General features: G+C 41.1%; 2 non-coding genes and 1 pseudogene across 2 annotated transcripts; 1 reads left to right on the top strand and 2 right to left on the bottom strand.

The window, feature by feature from the left end:
* Window positions 1-2,381: 2,381 nt before the first annotated feature.
* Window positions 2,382-2,454, bottom strand: trnar-acg (transfer RNA arginine (anticodon ACG)). Its single transcript has one exon. It is a non-coding gene; the product is annotated as a tRNA-Arg (tRNA).
* A 277-nt stretch (window positions 2,455-2,731) lies between these two features.
* LOC134306051 (uncharacterized) lies at window positions 2,732-4,836 on the top strand (annotated as a pseudogene).
* A 1,095-nt stretch (window positions 4,837-5,931) lies between these two features.
* trnah-gug (transfer RNA histidin (anticodon GUG)) lies at window positions 5,932-6,003 on the bottom strand. Its single transcript has one exon. It is a non-coding gene; the product is annotated as a tRNA-His (tRNA).
* Window positions 6,004-9,986: the final 3,983 nt, after the last annotated feature.

Raw genomic sequence — 9,986 nt, 5'->3', positions numbered from 1 at the left:
CTCCAGCACCCCTAACTATTACAGCATAACTAGGTTTGCTTGTTTAGTTTGAAAAGACCAATCAAAAGCCTGAGTAAATAAATATGTTTTCAATCTAGACTTGAACATAGAGACTGTGTCCGAGTTCTGACAGCGGATCTCCCTAAGTTTGAAGCAGATCTGTGATGGAAATGTTGTGTTTCAATAAACAATAAAAGTTATCAGGAGCAATTTCTTGGAAAGACTCCAAAAGGGGTTACCAAAAGTACAGTTGTTTTACATCAGGGGTGCCCAATACGTCAATCACGATCTACCAGTCGATCGCACAGTGCATACAGGTAGATCGCCCCTCATTTTAACAAGTCAACGTGATTGACATAAAATGTGGCCACTGTTTTTGTAAATTTGCGGTTTGCCTCCACCTAGTGGGCATTTTAAGAAATGCAATATATTACAGGTTAGAACAGGGGTGCACAACTTCTTTTTACCAAGGGCCGATTTCACATAAACACCTAAACCAGAGGGCCACACATTTCATTTTTACAGATCTGTCCACATGAATTTGTAATACAGTTAGGGCTGGGTGATATTGAAAAAAAAAATCGATTATTTTCAAATGTATTATTGATTCTCGATTGCGATCGCAAATTTTTTTTTTTTTTGTATAATTCAATTGAAAAATTTTAATTTAAAAGACTGCAGAAATGCAAAAATAGTAACAGCACCACCTAATTATCCTTTCAAGGAACTCAAACTTTATAACAATATAACAATAATTAACAATAATTTGAACAAAATAGAAATCTTAATTAGCTATATCCTTTATATAAAAAACTCCCAAACAACTCACTTTAAATAATGTGCAGCATAAGAAAAGTGCAAAACCACAAACAGTTCTTTACAGGTTTTTTAAAAGGAACACGAGCCTGTTTACTGTTTCCACCATATAAGTGAGTCTGTATCAGTATCTACACTGGGGGACATCGAATAAGCACTCAGCTCAGCTTTGATTTTGTCTTCTTGTGACTGGGGGGGGTGTGGATGGACGGGGCACATTCCACGTCTTACCATATGGACTACAATTCCCATGAGCCCCTGGACTGTCACGTGACTACCACATGTCCCCGGTCAGCCAATCCTGATCGCGCTCACCGGAGTTTTGATTCAGTTCAGCTGTGTTTGGTTCCATGAATCTTATTTAAACTCTTCTGTTTTAGTCTCGTTGTGAAGTTTTGTCGATCGTGCTTGTCTCCTTATTTCTAAATCTAACCATTACCGTGTATAATCCTTGTTGTCTTCCGTTTGCTGCCTGTCTGTTTATCCTGTGTTTTTGGACTCTGCAGGGTTTTGTACACTGTTTTTGCCCTTTTAATATTAAACTTTCCCTGATTTATATTCCGCGAGCGTCTGGTCAGTTTCTGCCTCGTGACATGTTGGTATTTTAATTAAAATATAAAGTATGTAAACAATCGCGATTGTCACATTCTAACATTATGTGAAAACGTTCATTCTAACTAACAGAATTAATCGTGAAAATCGCCCAGCACTAAATACAGTTACATAAAATCAGGTACTTACAAGAAATGTGTTGGTCTGACACCAACTGATTAATGTGGTCGCAAACACACCAGACAAGAAAATACCTGTATGTCCATTCAGGGTTAAATTTTATATGCTCGAGATCCACTTTTCTTTGTTTACTCGTACTTGGTTTGGACAAACACATGGTGCAGCTGAAGTAACTTGTATTTACATCATTTACTTTTCAGTCGCAATTTCATGGAATTACCCGGTGAATTTAAAGTGACAGTATCATTTATTTAAAAATGCATCAGCACTTCATTTGGCGGGCCGGATCGAGAGTTTTGCCGGGCCGGATCTGGCCCGCGGGCCGTATGTTGTGCACCCCTGGGTTAGAACATAACATTAAAAAAACCTCTTTGTTTCTAAACTCACTGTCCATTTTATCAGCTCCACTTTCCATATTGAAGCACTTTGTAGTTCTACAATTACTGACTGTAGTCCATCTGTTTCTCTACATAATTTTAAAACCTGGAGAACGCGGGCATCGATCTCACTACCTCTCGCATGCTAAGCGAGCACTCTACCATTTGAGCTAATTCCCCTTACAAAGAGCCGAGTAGGCAAATTTTTGCTCAAGTCCAATCATAAAGACCAATTCCAATACCAGGAGTCGAACTCCGCCGCCTGGGTGAAAACCAGGAATCCTGACCGCTAGACCATATGGGAAACTGCAAGGCTCTGCACCGGCTGACACCAGCATCAGCCACTTCTTTTCGCTCTGCCAAGCCTTTGTCACCTTAACAAGACCTGCATTGTTGGATCTGGGGTACAGAGAACCACACACAAGGAGTTAGAGAGAAAAAAAGGCATAAGGTAACCGAGCCAGCCAGGAGTCGAACCTAGAATCTTCTGATCCGTAGTCAGATGCGTTATCCATTGCACCACTGGCCCCTGCATGATTGTGGTCGTGACCTCCCTGAAGCTCCAGCCCCATTTCCACTGGTGGCTCATGTTGGCTGCTCCTTGATAGACTCCCTCATATACCGGGAGTCGAACACAGGCCACCTGGCTAAAAGCAGTTTAGAGCCAAGTGTATTATGCTAGCAGGGGCCCCCAAGAGGGATAGGTCTCAACTGAGGTGCCAGACTAAACGTACAGCCCAACGTCGGCAGCAGGACGTTGCGTGATGGAAGCAAATTATCAATCTCTTATCAATCTCGTATTGACAATGGCTACAACACTGATCCAGTGTGGTTCCTCACAGGTACCACATTACTGCACGGGAGAAAGGCCTGGCAATCTACTTCCGTACTATGCCAAGAAAACTTGATGGAGCGTACAACTAAAGGAATGCGATATAGTGCTGGAAGATGCGCCCCTAGGTCGGAAGGCACTCAACAAGCTACTGGGGAAGAGCCGATGGTCGTCTTGAGTAGGATCAATGCTTATGATGCGCCAGGATCAAAGCCGCAAGGTCGTCTTGGTGCTGATGTCACTTGGTCGAAAGGGAAGATCAAATCAGATATATCATCAGACTAGGAACTTGGAATGTACGAACCATGAACCAAGGCAAACTCGACATTGTCAAAGCCAAAATGGACAGAACAGGACTTGATTTACTCAGAATTAGTGAACTAAAGTGGACTCAATCCGGACATTTCCAGTCAAACGAACATTGGTTCTACTATTCTGGAAATGATAACCAAAGACGAAATGGCGTTGCCTTTATTCTTAATCGAAGACTGGCCAATACTGTCCTGAAGTACAACACAGTCAGCGATAGAGTCATCTCGATACGACTACAAGGAGCACCAATCCATGTCACAGTCATACAAGTCTACTCACCAACAACAGATGCCAAGGAGGAGGACGTTGAACTATTCTATGAACAAGTTCAAGAGGAAATTGACAGGACGCAAAATCAAGACTTACTCATTATCATGGGAGATTTTAATGCCAAAGTGGGCCATGGCAAACAAGGAACTGTTGTTGGAAAGTTTGGACTTAGCAAACGAAAGATTCATTGACTTTTGTACAAAAAATCAACTGTCCATCATGAACACTTTCTTTCAACATCACAAAAGGAGACTCTACACATGGACATCACCAAATGGGGCCTATAAGAATCAGATTGACTACATATGTGTTCGCCAAAGATGGAGGTCGTCTATCATTACCATGAAAACACAGCCAGGAGCTGACTGTGGAACTGATCATGAACTTTTAACATCAAAAATTAGTCAAGCTGCACAAACGGACTAGACAACAGGCTGTTCCTAACTTTGACTTGACCAAAATACCTGAAGTTTTCTGGAATAGTCTGCACAACCGGTTCACATCTCTGGACACGGATGAAAATAAGCCTGAGGAACACATATAAAGACTATTATTACCGAAGAAGCTAGCAAGTCAATAAACAAGAGACAGAAAAGACCCCAGCAGCCGTGGATAACAGAAGAGACTCTAAAGATCATTGAAGAAAGACGAAGGGCAAAGGCAAAAGGTAACAAGCAGGCCAGGGACAACATCAGTAAAAGACTAAAGAGAGCCATTCGAACAGACAAAGAACTTTATTACCAAAAGATATGTACAGAGATAGAAAGTGAACATCTGAAGGGAAAGACCAGGAAGGTATACCTAAAGATCAAAGAGATACGACGAAAGTTTCAACCAAGAGTGGGCATGCTAAAAGACGCCAATGGGAACAAACTAACTGAGCCAGAACAGATCAAGGAAAGATGGAAAGAGTACACGGATCACCTCTATAAGAACGACTCAGTGATATGGGAAGAAATGGAGACTGGCAATGATAGAGAGCCAAACATCCTGAAAGATGAAGTCATTGCTGCGATTACACTTCTGTCAAACAACAAAGCGCCTGGATGTGACAATATTCCACTAGAGCTAATAAAGTCTTCTGAAGCAGCAGTTGATGTAATCACATGCCTGTGTCAACAGATATGGACAACTGGTAAATGGCCCAAGGACTGGACAAGATCAGTGTTTATTCCTATTCCGAAGAAGGGAGATGTTACTGACTGTGGAAACTATCGTACTATTGCGCTCATACTTCATTCCAGCAAAATACTACTGAAGATCTTACAAAGACGGTTGCAGCCTTACTTTGACAGAGAGCTGCTGGAGGAACAAGCAGGATTCAGGAGGGGCAGAGGTACAAGAGATGTGATTGCTAACATTAGGTGGATAATGGAAAAGGCCAAAGAATACAAGAAGGAGATTTATTTTTGCTTCATTGATTACAGTAAAGCCTTTGACTGTGTTGATCACCAGAAGCTTTGGATTACCATGAAGGAGGTGTGCCGAGCCATCTGATCAGCCTCATTAGGAACCTTTATACCGACCAAGAAGCAACAGTCTGAACAGAACACGGCGACACGGCATGGTTCAAAGTAGACAAGGATGCATCCTGTCGCCATTTCTCTTCAATTTGTACGCAGAGCCATTTTCAGGAAGGCTGGACTAACTGAAAAAGAAGAAGGAATTAAAATTGCTGGAAGAATCATCAACAATCTTAGATATGCAGATGATACAACTCTGATAACAACAAGTGCAGATGGAATGAAGTACTTATTACGGAGCATCAAGCTGGAAAGCTTGAACATGGGGCTGTTACTCAACACAAAGAAGACAAAGATATTGACTACTGCCAGATAAGTAGCGACACCGGAAATCAGACGGAGAATAGGTATGGGGAAATCAACAATGAAGTCACTGGACAAGGTCTTCAAATCGAGGAACATTTCACAATTGACGAAAATACGCCTTGTACATAGTTTAGTCTTCTCTGTGGTAATGTACGGATGTGAAACCTGGACGATAAAGAAACAAGACAGAAGAAGAATCAACGCCTTCGAAATGTGGTGTTGGAGAAGGATGTTATCAATACCTTGGACGGTCAGAAGAACAAACAAATCAATTTTGGAACAAATCAAGCCAGACATGTCACTTGAATCAAGGATCACTAAGCTACGACTTGCCTACTTTGGACACATCATACGAAGAGAGCGATCACTGGAGAAGGACATCATGGTCGGAAGAATAGAAGGAACAAGGCGAAGAGGAAGACCAGCAACTCGATGGCTCGACACAATCACAGTAACGGCAGAGAAGACCCTGGCGGACCTATCTAGACTTGCACAGGATCGATATTCCTACAGATCGTTCATCCATCAAGTCGCCATGGATCGAGATCGAGCCGAAGGCCAATAAATAAAAAAAAAAACCATATGGGAAACAGCAAGGCTCAGCACCAGCATCAGCCACTTCTTTCCACTCTGACAAGCCTTTGTCACCTTGACCAGAGCTGCATTGTTGGATCTGGGGTACAGAGAACCACACACAAGGAGTTAGAGAGACAAAAAGGAGGAGAGCATAGAAACCTTCCAAGCATGGCATACAAAAGGACAGTGCCGTGACCCGGATTCGAACCGGGGTTGCTGCGGCCACAACGCAGAGTACTAACCACTATACGATCACGGCTTCCCAGCGGTCAGTCACTGGTGGCTCATGTCGGCTGCTCCCTGGTAGACTGCAGTCATAGTTCCAACAGAACAAGACGCTTGAGCAATCGGCAATACCGCCCAACCCTAGTTACAATAGCATACGCTTCAATCAGGCTCTAAATCTCTTGAATCATATGCTAATTTCATGTTATAGTTCGCCTACAGATTTATACTTCTATCATTACCACTTAGTTATGCCACTTACTTATTAACTGTCATTATATGTGTTATGTTTTGTTAGTTTAAGAAACATTACAACGATTCAAAACTTAGCGCTGTGGTTTTAATTACCTCGGTGAGAAGAATAATCTGCTTTATTTATTTACCCCAACAGAAAGGGACTGATATGTTATGAATTAGGTTTGTTGAAACAAATTAGCCTAACCAAACAACTAAATGTTGGTGGTGCCTCGTGAAGCTATTAATTATAAAACAATAATTAAATGCAAATCTCTCTTTTACGCTACAATAAAGACCACTTCCCATACCCATAAAGAGACCAAAAAGCCATAAGGTAACCAAGTCAGCCAGTAGTCGAACTTAGACTGACCTGATTTTTAATGCTGCATTTCAGTGGGCAATGATGCAACGAGTTCATATTTTGTTTTGCCTTCAAGTGTTTTAGCTCATGTACTCTTTTCTGTATTATGTGTTGCTTTTAAACCATCACAGACTCACAGTTTATTTAAGATGTTCATCTCAGCCTTTAGGACGAACTGAAAAAAACTGTCTTTGTAACACTGACAGACTTAAGTGTTGATGCTGCATTTTAAAAGGGAATGTTGTGAATATCAGCGGTTCATCTTTTACCAAGCAGTTCACTTAATAAACCATCAAAAAGTCACATAACGATACAAAAAAGTGGTTTTAAAAATCCAAGACATTACAAATTTGGAAAATTAAAAGTTATTGCATGTTTGTCAATGTAAAAAATCAAACAAAACGATTAATTACAGAGCCTGAATGTCTTTGTAACACTTACAGACTGATCTGATTTTTGATGCTGTGTTTCAGTGAACAATGACGCAACGAGTTTCATATTACGTGATGCCCTTAAATAATCATAATGTTTCTGTACTGGAGAATGCGGGCATCGCTCCCGCTACCTCTCGCATGCTAAGGGAGCGCTCTACCATTTGAGCTAATTCCCCTGACGAAGAAACCACCTTTACCCCTTGTAATGTACTAACAGAGCAGAGCGTTGATGCTGCATTATGTAGACAAAATAGTGCAGGATATACCAACTGTTTAGTGCAGTGCAATAACAAAGCGGCTCTGTGAAGCAAGAACTGAAATTATAAAGCATGTAATTCAACATTAGATATGTGGCTATTAATATCTAAAACTCAGCGCATTATTAGGCTGCACATAAATATAGATTTAAACGGTCCTCTATTTACTACAGTCTGTTTGCAACAGCTGGGCGTACAACTAGTTGGTGTGGAGAACATGTTACACATGTAGTGTGCTATTATTTCAAGCTGATCAAGTACATGCTATTTCACTTAGAAATATCTCACAAAGTACAAATTCTTCAACTTTCTAAATAAACCATGTAGTACGGGACATTACCGCTTACCCAACGCAGTAATAAATGACTCGCCCGAACAGGGACTTGAACCCTGGACCCTGATGCTCTACCGACTGAGCTATCCGGACTCTGCAACCTGCTTTAATCCTCACAAGGATGTGACATAAATTACAAACTTTAACATACACTACCGCTCAAAAGTTTGGGATCACTGTGAAAGTTTCTTGTTTTCAATGGAAACACACATGAGATGAAGAAATATAGCAAATAAACAGGACATGCACACATTGTCAGAGTAAGAAATTTTGATTTTAATGTAAATGATGATTGTGTACTTCAAATTTTGCCTTAATCAAAAAAGCCACCTTTTGCAGCAATTACAGCCTGGCAGACCCTAGGCATTCTAGCTGTCAATTTTTCAAGGTAATCTGATGTGATTTCACCCCATGCTTCCTGGAGCATCTCCCTGGAGCATGGATTGTCTTGATGCAGTCTTCCTCTGTACCATACGGTCCAGCTGCTCCCACAACAGCTCAATAGAGTTCAGATCCGGAGACTGTGCTGGCCACTCTATTACAGTCAGAATTCTGGCTGACTCCTTATTTCCTAAATATTGCTGACACATTTTGGAGTTGTGTTTGGGGTCATTATCCTGTTGTAGGATGGAATTGGCCCCAATCAAGCGCTGTCCACAGAGTATGGCATGGCATTGCTAAATCTTGTGGTTGCATTCTTTCTTCAAGGTCTTTCCCACTCTATATAAATCTCCTATTTTACCACCTCCAAAGCATCTCCAGACCATCATGCTGCTTGACAGATGGCATTAAGCATTGGTCTTGCATCTTTTCATTGTTCCTGCGCCTCACAAATGTTCTTCTGTTTGGTCCAAAGACCTCAAACTTGGACCCATCTGTCCACAACACCTTCTTCCAATCTTCCAGTGTCCAATGTTTTTTCTCTTTGGCCCATCACAGTCTTTTCTTTTTATTGGCCTGTGTGAGGTATGGCTTTTTCTTGGCAATTCTGCCATGAAGTCCAGCATCCTGAAGTCACCTCTTCACCGTTGATGCTGACACTGGTGTTTGACGGGTTCCATTTAGTGCAGCTGTCAGTTGACAACCTGTGAGGCATCTTTGTCTCAAACTGCACAGTCTAAGATATTTATCTTCTTGCACAGTTGTGCACCGGGGCCTCCCACTCCTTTTTCTGTCCTTGTTGGAGCCAGTTTGTGCTACTCTCTGAAGGGAGTAGTTAACAGCATGGTAAGATATTTTCAGTTTCTTTGCAATATCTCGCACTGAGTAGCCTTTCTTTCTTAACACAACAATAGACTGATGGGTCTCTAAAGAAAGTTGTTTCTTTCTGGCCATTTTGATCCTGTAAGCAAGCCAACAACTGCTGATGCTTCAGATACTAAACTAACCTAGAATGTCGTGCTCCCTTTTATGCTCCCTTATTAGTATAACGTTTTTAAGCTGTGCAACAAAATTGAAAAAGGGTTTCCTAACAATCAATTAGCCTAATAACATTCTTAACTTGGATTGGCAGCCATACCAGGAGATTGAGGCAGAGGACTGAGAATTGCTGATAATAGAACTATATGCAAAATAGGCCTCTATACAAAAAAAGTCTTTTATGCAAACATTTTCATTCTTTAAAAATCATCTGATACATTTAAATTAATTGTGTAATGAACAAAATTGTTTGTGAATTGCATGGAAATGTGTTTTTCTTTGGAAAAGAGAGAAATTTGCAAGTGATCCCAAACTTTTGAGCGGTAGTGTACGTTGTCCTGTAAAACTTCAATTAATATAAAAAGGTTTTATTGCCAAAAGTATTCACTCGTCTGCCTTCACACGCATATCAGAATCAGAATCACTTTATTTCGCCAGGTATGTTACACATACGAGGAATTTGCTTTGGTGATACACTCAATGATACACACAACAGTCCACATAGTAGTACAAACAATACACATAATAGTACAGACAATTACACATGTATGACATGTAACATAGAACATATTTAACAGACCCGACAGCACACGGACTGTTAACCAGTATTTACCAACGTTTGCCCAAGAGAACAACTTTGGTTAAAAAGTGTTACAGCTCTGGGGAAAAAGCTGTTAGCATGTCTTGATGTGTTTGTTTTTATTGTCCTGAGTCTTCTGCCAGATGGTAGAGTTTGAAAAAGGTGATGTCCAGGATGAGAGGGGTCTGCTGTAATTTTGCCGGCACGCTTCAGCACTCTGCTGTTGTAAATGTCCTGAAGCGTTGGCAGACTACATCCAATGATCCTCTCCGCTGTCCTGATTATACGCTGGAGTTTGGCTCGTTCATGTGATGTTGAGGAACCAAACCAGATGATGATGATGGATGATGTGAGGATGGACTCTATTATTGCTGTGTAGAACTGGATCAGCAGAC

This window comes from Trichomycterus rosablanca, unplaced genomic scaffold, assembly GCF_030014385.1.
Source record: "Trichomycterus rosablanca isolate fTriRos1 unplaced genomic scaffold, fTriRos1.hap1 scaffold_184, whole genome shotgun sequence".
Taxonomy (NCBI): domain Eukaryota; kingdom Metazoa; phylum Chordata; class Actinopteri; order Siluriformes; family Trichomycteridae; genus Trichomycterus; species Trichomycterus rosablanca.
Note: the sequence above shows the minus strand (reverse complement) of the source record. Positions and strands in the feature narration are given on the sequence as shown.